This window comes from Channa argus, chromosome 14 (assembly GCF_033026475.1).
Source record: "Channa argus isolate prfri chromosome 14, Channa argus male v1.0, whole genome shotgun sequence".
Taxonomy (NCBI): Eukaryota; Metazoa; Chordata; class Actinopteri; order Anabantiformes; family Channidae; genus Channa; species Channa argus.
In genome coordinates, this window is record NC_090210.1 from 24,833,275 (window position 1) to 24,843,954 (window position 10,680).

Genomic DNA, 10,680 nt, shown 5'->3' on the forward strand with positions numbered 1-10,680 from the left:
TGGCTGTAGCTCAGTTGGTAAGGCAGTTGACCATGGACCACAGGGTCAGTGGTTCAATCCCTGCTCCTGGCTACAAGTCGAAGTGTCCTTGGGCAAGACACTGAACCCCAAGTTGCTCCCGGTTGGTCAGGTGAGCACCTTGCATGGCAGCCACTGCCATCGGTGTGTGAGTGTGTGTGTGAATGGGAATCTACATTGTAAAGCGCTTTGGATAAAAAGCACTATATAAGCAACTATTTACCATTTATTTACCATTTGTAGCTACACTGGTCCAAAGAAATACTGCCCACGCATCATACAGATGTCCTTTAAGTATTTATTTTCCGCTCTCTCTCTCTCTCTCTCTCTTCATTTGACACCATGAAAACTACAAGAAATAAAAGAACATACAACTTTGAAATGAATACATGTTTTCCAGTCAAAATCTCTCAGGCTAGTGTTCGTACAAAAGCACATCAACATGAATACAGCACTGTTACCGTGTGCGCCTCTTGAACCAAGTGCAGAATAGTTCTTTCGGGGCCTCGTGTCTTTCCTCAGTATGCACGTTAGCTTGACCCATAATGCCACCGTGATGCCCCTCACCAACTCTAGTCACATGACCCGTCCATCAAATTAAAAGCTTTTACAAGCCCATTCAACTTTGACCAAACATTTTGTATTTCACAAAAATGTATTTACAAATAAATTTTAACAGTTGTATGTAATAAAATAATTCTGAACTTATAACAGAAACATAATAATAAACATGTCATTCAGACAGTTACACCATTTACCATGATGCCACGATCACGACAATCATTTAACTGACCCCCTATGAATTCTGTGCAACCTGGTGAATTAAAGATAAACATCCCAACAAATCTGTCTTTTAGACGACTTACCATAATCAGTTATGTTGTCAGATTTAATGAACAGTAATTAGTGTGAGTCATTGAGCAGTGTGTTAAAAAGTTGTTTGTCACACTTGAACCACTCACCCCCACTGTGAAAATCATCATACTGTGATTTAAAAAGTTAAACTGATCTTTTTCATCTTTGTCTTTAAATTCATATAAATAAATTGGCCAGTAAAATAAACAATTATAAGTCATGAAATGTGACAGTAAATACAATATTCAACAACTGTTGTTAAGGGGAAATTTCTTCTTAAAACCTACTTATGCAGTTTTCACAGATTTTGACATTTACCAGGATTTAGCTGTTGGGGAACCAGAGTCTACACACACTCAGACATGTTTGTGCAAAATTACGGCTAATTGTGTTTGTGAGTGTGAATGTTTGTCTGTCTGGTGGTGCACGACTCTCTGTGTTGTCCCTGAGACAGACTGGAGACCTGTACAGGGTGGACCCCGACAGTCCAGTCCTGCATATAGCTGGTCTGAAGTGACTCCACCCCTCTGAAGAAATTTGAGACAGACCAGGAAACAGAGTTTGTTCTTCAGCGTTACAGAGAAGAGATAAACAGACGATAAGAGTCAGATCAAACCACTTGTGCTGAAAGTGGACAGTGACAGGTGAGAATACTGGAAAGTACCGGTTCAATATTTTCTGACGCCGATCTCTGAAGAAGAGTTTTTAAAGAACAAGATGATGTGAGAGTGAAACTGAAAGTAACTTTCAGGGAATAAGTGACTTCACTCAGAGACAAGATGTCTTCCAGACTAGAGATGGATCTCTGCTGTCCGATCTGCCACGACATCTTTTCGGACCCTGTCCTCCTGTCTTGTAGCCACAGCTTCTGTAAAGTCTGTCTGCAGAACTGGTGGACAGAGAAACTGATCAAAGATTGTCCAGTTTGTAAGAAAGTTTCTTTGCAGAGTGAACCACCCTGTAACTTGGTGTTAAAGAACCTGTGTGAGTCCTTCCTACAGGAGAGACACCAGAGATCCACAGAGGGTCTCTGCAGTCTGCACTCTGAGAGACTCAAACTCTTCTGTCTGGACCATCAGCAGCCAGTGTGTCTCGTCTGTCTGCATTCACAAACACACACCGGCCACAGATTCAGACCCATGGATGAAGCTGCACGGGATCACAGAGAGACTCTGCAAAGGTCCCTGAAGCCCTTACAGGACAAACTGGAGCTCTGTCAAAAAGTTAAAGTGCAGTTTGATCAAACAGCAGAACACATTAAGGTCCAGGCCCGACACACAGAGAGGCAGATTAAGGAACAGTTTAAGAAGTTTCACCGGTTTCTAGAAGAGGAAGAGGAGGCCAAGATGGCTGCACTGAGGGAGGAAGAGGAGCAGAAGAGTCAGAGAATGAAGGAGAAGATGGAGGCTCTGAGTGAGAGATAACAGCTCTTTCAGACACAGTCAGAGCCACAGAGGACGAGCTGAGAGCTGAAGACGTCTCATTCCTGCACAACTACAAGGCTGCAGTGGACAGAGTCCAGCAGTGCCCCTTGCTGGAGGATCCACAGCTGGGCTCAGGAGCTTTGATAGACCAGGCCAAACACCTGGGCAACCTGAGCTTCAACATCTGGAACAAGATGAAGGACGTGGTCTCCTACACTCCTGTGGTGCTGGATCCAAACACTGCTGGTCTAAACCTCGTCCTGTCTGATGATCTGACCAGTGTTAGAGGAGGATCAGAGAAGCAGCGGCTTCCTCTTACTCCAGAGAGGACTGGATTGTTCTCTGTCCTGGGGTCAGAGGGATTTAACTCAAGCGTCCACAGCTGGGATGTGGAGGTTGGAGACAATGGAGAATGGGAATTGGGTGTGTTAGCAGAGTCTGTCCAGAGGACACGAGACAAACTGCCTGGATTATGGAGAATACGATTCTGTTTAGGTAAATACAGAGCACTGTCCCCATCACATCCAGTTACAGATGTCCCCCTGAAGAAGATCTGCCAGAGGATCAGGGTGAATCTGGACTGGACCAGAGGAAAACTCTCCTTCTCTGATCCTGACACCAACACACACATACACACCTTCACACACACTTTCACTGAGACAATGTTTCCGTGTGTCTGGACATTAAAAACTGTCCCGCTGAAGATTTTACCAGAGGCTGTCTCAGTGACTGTGAGACAGCTTTGACTTCTCGGTCGTCATCACTGATATTTATTTCAATCATAGAAAATATTCTTACTCAGAAGAGTCAGTCAGTCTCCAGGACGGAGAACAGACTGTGGGTCTTTTGCACCTTTGTGGTGCTTTTCTCGGGACCACTCCACAAATAAATACTAGCTGATACTGTCCTACTGTAATTCATTGGAATATTTGGGGGTATTTCTTATTGTACTGTTAAGAGGGGCAGTGGAAGTTTGGTGTACGAGCATAAACACGTGTTTTTCTAATAAAACTCAAATGTCCTTTGTCTTTTTATCGCAACTTACAAACCCAGACTTCCTCTTTCCTTAACAGAGTCTTGTAACTTGATGTTTGCTGCAGAGAAGAAATAGCTTTGTTTCATAGTGTGAAAAACAGACGTGTAATTTTGATTGAATGTGTTTTAATAATTAAACTCTGAAATGTTTGTGTGAAATCTTTACTCATCATTTAAGGTACATCCCTGTCCTCACCATATGTGAAGATGTGAAGCTTTCTGAGGAGATTTACACAAACAAAATGTTTTTGTGTTTGAATCATTTGTCATCTGTTGTGCATTAACTATTAATCATCCTTATAATCAGGATTTATGATTTAATTGTTAATCTGAGATGTTTTCTGCTGTGGCAGCAAACACACACACACACACACACACACACACACACACACACACACACACACACACACACACACACACACACTGTGCACTGATGCTGCTTTAGTTGTAACCAGTCTTGGAGCAGGGTGGTCTCAAAGAGCTGCAAAAAAAGGTTTCTAAATCCAGGATCAGGGGCGGAGCCAGAAGGGTGCCACTGGCCTTCGTCAAAACCTGATTGGCCACCCCAGGTTCGCAGCCCCTTCCAGAGTGACAAGGTGGAAACCAATCACCATCATTATAAATAGACAAAGTTTTACTATTATGTACATTTACAGTGGTTTTATATATTTTATAGCAGTTACAACCAGGCAGATTATCGGTGCAAAGGGTTTTTACCTCGTCCCAAACTGTTAGTATTTATTTATTAATTATTAAAAACGGGATGAGTTACATATTTGCCATTTTGACATTTTATAAACACACTGTCACTCGACTAATGGTCGTTTCACGGACAAGCTGAGCAAAGTTTCCGTGTTTTATTGATGCAAATACACCTTTTCAGGTATTAGTCATAAAAACTTCTCATGATTACCTGTGTGTCAGGTGAACGTGTTGCTTGTACTCTGTGTTTATTGTGAAGTAATGGAGCAAATGAGGCTAACTTTAGCCAAATTAGCCTCGTCATGCTAATAGCTGTGGCAGCATTTCCAAACTTACATTCTTTAGTCCACTTTTGTTGAACAGTTATCAACAATATGCACTTTGTACTAGTTTTCCTCAAGTTGGAGATAATTTAATTTATTTCAGGGTGAACAAACCCACTTACTGATTGTTTTAAGTGAACTTCACTCAAAAACTATGAAGCACACGAACAACAAATGAGAAAGGGACACTACTGCAGCAGTGGGGGGCAGCAATTCATAAAAAGGTGCCCAGAAAAAAAGGTAAGTCACAGGTGAGTATTAAAGCAACATGGTCCAATTCATAAAGGCAGGGCAGCTTATCACTGACCTCTTTCTGCACTTGGAGAATCAATGCTGGCATTTGCCAAGGATGGACGGAGAAAGTAAAAATATATATTATACAGTAATGCAGTACAGTGTGAAATACATCTTAGTCTGTGGTGGGACTGATCCTAGCACTGGGTAATTACAGCTACTCATACATGCACAGTCACATTTTGGGAGAGGAGTAGTGAACAAAGTATGACTGAAGACACTGACCAGTAGAAAGTAGTATCATCTATAACCACTGTTAGAAATATTAAAACGACACATTTAAATGTTGTTCTTGTTTGAATTACTGAGTACTGCTACTGATCTAGTAGTACACCTAAAGTACGCTTTCTTTTACTGTACACTGTTTTTTTTACAATAAGTATTTGTAAGTAGTAGTAAAATCCCTTTTTTCTCAGGGTAATTGGTTTGCATACTTTTTTGAAGTAATATTAATTTTGTATTTACAGTGAGTAAGAACATGTAGTGTATTTTGTCATTAACGCTTCACTTTTTACATCATGTTTGGCAACGTTACTGCAAGTGTGAGTGCAGGATATATTATCTTGATGTACATTTTCATGGTAATATTTTAGTATAACCTGCTTATATTTGTTCCTCTTTAGTATTTAGTATTCAACACTGTGTATAACATGTTCTTGTGCTCACTATATAACCCTCATTATACAAGTGTCTGTGTTTCATAAAAATTTACAAAGGCACCTTAGCCTGAGCGATGGCCTCTGAGCCTGGAGGAATGGTGGAGGTGGCAGCTGGACTGGCCTTTCAGCCTCAGGATGCTGTACGACTGCTGCGGCTCTGGTAGAAAGATGAAAACGAAGTTGCAAACATTTCCACTTATGAGAGAATCCATTAAACATCATTGCACCATATTGGTTGTTGAAACAAGTGGTGCTGGGAAGTCAACACTGATCAGTGGCATGATCAGTTACTGGCTGTTGAGTGGGAGGAGTCACAAGTTAATTCAATTCAATTCAATTCAACTTTATTTATATAGCGCCAATTCACAACAAAGTCATCTCAGGGCACTTTCCAGAATAAAGTCAAGACTATAAAGATGTATAGGGAGAACCCAACAATTCCCCCTGGAGCAAGCCATAGGCAACAGTGGGGAGGAAAAACTCCCTTTAACGGAAGAAACCTCCAGCAGAACCAGGCTCAGGGTGGACGGCCATCTGCCTTGACCGGTTGGGGTGAGTGGAAAGTGGAGAGAGAAAAGAACAGAGCAACAAAAAGCAACAACAAAACATCAGGCAGGTTGGTAGGACCAGTAGCTGCACGCTGGAAGACACACAGCTTCAAAGCCGGGGGACACCTCTAGAAAGGGACAGAGAGAGGGGGACAGAGGAGGACAAATACAACTACGGGAGAGAGCACACAGAGTTAATGACATACAGTGGTGACAATTGTTGGGTGAGAGGAGAGAAGAGATGGTCAAGAGGAGGAAAGGAGCTCAGTGCATCGGGGGGTGGTTCCCCCAGCAGTCTAAGCCTATGGCAGCATAACTATAACTAACTATATACTTTATTAAAAAGGAAGGTTTTAAGACTAGACTTAAAAGTAGAGAGGGTGTCTGCTCCCTGAATCTGAACTGGGAGCTGGTTCCACAGGAGAGGAGCTTGATAGCTAAAGGCTCTGCCTCCCATTCTACCTCTGGAAATTCTGGGAACCACAAGTAGACCGGCATTCAGAGTTTGAAGTGGTCTACTGGGATGATATGGTGTTATGAGATCTTCTAAATATGATGGAGCCTGACCATTCAGAGCTTTATATGTTAGAAGCAGGGTTTTAAATTCTATTCTGGATTTAATGGGAAGCTAATGGAGAGAAGCTAGTGAAGGCGAAATATGATCTCTCTTGCTAGTTCCAGTCAGCACTCTTGCTTCAGCATTTTGGATTAATTGCAGGCTCTTTAGTTACTGGGGCATCCTGAAAGTAGGGAATTACAGTAGTCCAACCTAGAGGTAACAAATGCATGGACCAGTTTTTGGGCATCACTTTGAGACAGGATGCTCCTAATTTTGGCTATGTTCCGTAGGTGGAAGAAGGCTGTTCTAGAGATTTGTTTTATATGTGAGGTAACTAAGTTAGTTGATATTAGGGCAGTTATTGCTCAGTTAGTTAGTACTCACTCCCTCATGCTCAAAGACAGGAGAAAGGGACCCTGGAACATCTATAATGGGGTGGGGGTGGACAGGCTTTGTCTTGGCATTTGCAGTCAGTGTTGATCTCAGATGAACTTTCTAGAATACACATTCTGCAAAAGTACTGTAAGAATAAAATGGGGGTGATGGATGCAGAATTTAGGGCTTATCGAGTGTGTGTGTGTGTCGGAAGGGGGGGGGTATCCAGACTTAAATACACAGGTCTAAGGAAAGTGGAAGATTGGTGGGTACCTACCTAAAGTTTGTTTTTAGATTTTAGACCACCCTATTTAAAATGAATTAGGGGGCCAAAACATTAGAACCACCTCTTAATAAAATGTACTGCAGTAGGACTCCACTGCTATGACCTCAGTAATAAACACCTTTCTGGCAGATTTAACTTGAAAACTGAGAAATGATATCTTTGTAAAAGTAAAACTAAAAATGGGTTTGCATTGCATTAGATTTTACCAGGTACCTGTGGAGCTATGACATGGTTTTAATTTCGAGGCTGTTTGCTGACACGCAACCAAACGCGGGTAGAAAAGATTCAGTGTTGCTAATAATGGCTGATATGGTGATTGCAGCTTATGCAATGTATTTAGAAAATGATCAGTTATACTTTAAATTTACAATGACACTGTGTAACCTGCAGTGTTTGAAGCCGTCCTCCAGCAGAGGGCGCAACAAACTCAGCTTGAGTCAGTTTGGCCTGTTGACCTGTCAGTAAATTAAACTGATGATTAAACATGGAGGACAGTAGTGTAAATCAGATCATTAATCCAGAATCGGTGTGTGGAAGTATTCTGGGTTTTACAGTCTTGGTAAATAATAAAAAAATAAAAAGATGAATTAGTTTGTGGATTTAGTGAAAAGCAGCTGCTTTATTGTACAACCACAACAAACCTGAGGACTCACCTGCTGCTGCAACGCAGGTGAGACAGCAGCAGCGTCAACCTTTCACCACAGTCATCCTCGTCCTGACTGTGTTTGTGATTATTTAGTGTGTTTGTGGTCATCAGATCTCTCTCTTCTAAATCTCTGTTAGTAAATGACTTAATAAACGATCATCAATTCGATTTATTTTGTCTCACTGAAACTTGGTTGCAGCAGGAAGAATATGTCAGTTTAAATGAGTCAACCCCCCCAAGTCATATTAATTATCATGTTCATGCTCATTTAGCCTGGAAAAATAGTTTAAAAATGTACAAAAAAGCTCTCTGTGATGCCAGAACAGCATATTATTCATCATTAATAGAAGAAAACAAGAACAACCCCCGGTTTCTGTTCAGCATTGTAGCCAGGCTGACTAAGAGCCATAGTTCTGTTGAGCCTAGTTTTCCCTTAACTTTGAGCAGCAATGACTTCATGACCTTCTTTATGAATAAAATTGTAGCTATTAGAGAACGAATTCACCAGATCCTCCCCCCAAAAATTACAGATAGATCTTCATGTACAGCAGTGCTAGAATCATGGATAAGGCCCCACTCCCTGTTAGACTGCTTTTTACCCATAGATCTCTCTGAGCTAACTTCAATTATTACCTCATCTAAACCAACAACCTGTCTGCTAGACCCTATTCCAACTAATCTGCTCAAGGAAGCTTTACCCTTAATAGATACATTCATATTAGATATCATAAATCTATCTTTAGAAACAGGCTATGTACCACAGGCCTATAAGGTAGCTGTAATTAAACCATTGCTTAAAAAACCCTGTCTTGACCCAAGTGTTTTAGCCAATTACAGACCAATATCTAATCTCCCCTTTATTTCTAAAATAATTGAAAAAGTAGTTGCAAAACAATTATGTGATCACCTTCATAGGAATAATTTGTATGAAGACTTTCAGTCAGGGTTTAGAGTTCATCATAGTACAGAAACAGCACTGGTAAAAGTCACCAACGATCTTCTCATGGCCTCAGATACTGGACTCATCTCTATACTTGTTCTGTTAGATCTTAGTGCTGCATTTGATACCATTGATCATAACATTTTATTACAGAGACTGGAACATGAAATTGGAATTACAGGAACTGCACTAGGTTGGTTTAAATCTTATCTATCTGATAGATTTCAATTTGTTCATGTTAATGATGAATCCTCCATGCACACAAAGGTTAGCTATGGAGTTCCACAAGGCTCTGTGTTAGGACCAATACTTTTTACTTTATATATGTCTCCTTTAGGCAACATTATTAGAAAACACTCCATAAATTTCCACTGTTATGCTGATGATACCCAGCTATATTTATCTATGGAACCAGATGAAAATAATCAGTTAATAAAGCTTCAAGCCTACAAGACATAAAGGCCTGGATGTCCCACAATTTTTTACTTTTAAACTCAGACAAAACTGAAGTCATAGTATTTGGGCCCAAAAATCTCAGAGATATGATGTCCAACCATATTGTTACACTAGATGGCATAAGTCTGGCCTCCAGTACTACTGCAAGGAACCTTGGAGTTATGTTTGATCAGGATCTGTCCTTTAACTCACATATAAAACAAATCTCTAGAACAGCCTTCTTCCACCTACGGAACATTGCCAAAATTAGGAGCATCCTGTCTCAAAGTGATGCCGAAAAACTGGTCCATGCATTTGTTACCTCTAGGTTGGACTACTGTAATTCTCTACTTTCAGGATGCCCCAGTAACTAAAGAGCCTGCAATTAATCCAAAATGCTGCAGCAAGAGTGCTGACTGGAACTAGCAAGAGAGATCATATTTCAGCTTCACTAGCTTCTCTCCATTGGCTTCCCATTAAATCTAGAATAGAATTTAAAACCCTGCTTCTTACATATAAAGCTCTGAATGGTCAGGCTCCATCATATATAGAAGACCTCATAGCACCATATCATCCCAGTAGACCACTTCGCTCTCAGAATGCAGGCCTACTTGTGGTTCCCAGAATTTCCAAAAGTAGAATGGGAGGTAGAGCCTTTAGCTATCAAGCTCTTCTCCTGTGGAACCAGCTCCCAGTTCACATTCGGGAAACAGACACCCTCTCTACTTTTAAGTCTAGGCTTAAAACCTTCCTTTTTAATAAAGCATATAGTTAGTTATAGTTATGCTGCCATAGGCTTAGACTGCTGGGGGACCCACCCCCCAATGCACTGAGCTCATTTTCTCCTCTTGACCCTCTCTCCTCTCCTCTCATCCCGCAATTGTCACCACTGTATGTCATTAACTCTGTGTGTTCTCTCCCGTAGTTGTCTTTGTCCTCCTCTGTCCCCTTCTCTCTGTCCCTTTCTGCAGGTGTCCCCCGGCTTTGAAGCTGTGTGTCTTCCAGCGTGAAGCTACTGGTCCTACCAATCTGCCCGATGTTTTGTTGTTGCTTTTTGTTGCTCTGTTCTTTTCTCTCTCCCCTTTCCACTCACCCCAACCGGTCGAGGCAGATGGCCGTCCACCCTGAGCCTGGTTCTGCTGGAGGTTTCTTCCGTTAAAGGGAGTTTTTCCTCTCCACTGTTGCCTATGGCTTGCTCCAGGGGGAATTGTTGGGTTCTCTTTATATATCTTTATAATCTTGACTTTATTCTGTAAAGCGCCCTGAGATGACTTTGTTGTGAATTGGCTCTATATAAATAAAGTTGAATTGAAATTGAATTGGAAAAAAATATGTCTGGTTGGTGCAAATGTTTGCATTCACTTATTTTAAATCTTTAAAAATAGTAAAAGTAAGAATTATTTAATTAATATATTTAATGCACAAGTAGCACAATTGTTTTTTCACGTGAAATTAATTCCATTTAATATTTAATGAATTGATCAAGAGGGATACAAACCTTTGTACAATGTCACTTTCATTCTCAAGTCTTTCAAGCTCAAATTAGCACTGTGCTTTTCTTGTGAGATGCAATTCAAAGGT

The 10,680-nt window shown here is 41.0% G+C and overlaps 1 pseudogene; it reads left to right on the top strand.

Annotated features, from left to right (window-relative positions):
* LOC137098853 (E3 ubiquitin-protein ligase TRIM39-like) lies at window positions 1–3,484 on the top strand (annotated as a pseudogene).
* Window positions 3,485–10,680: the final 7,196 nt, after the last annotated feature.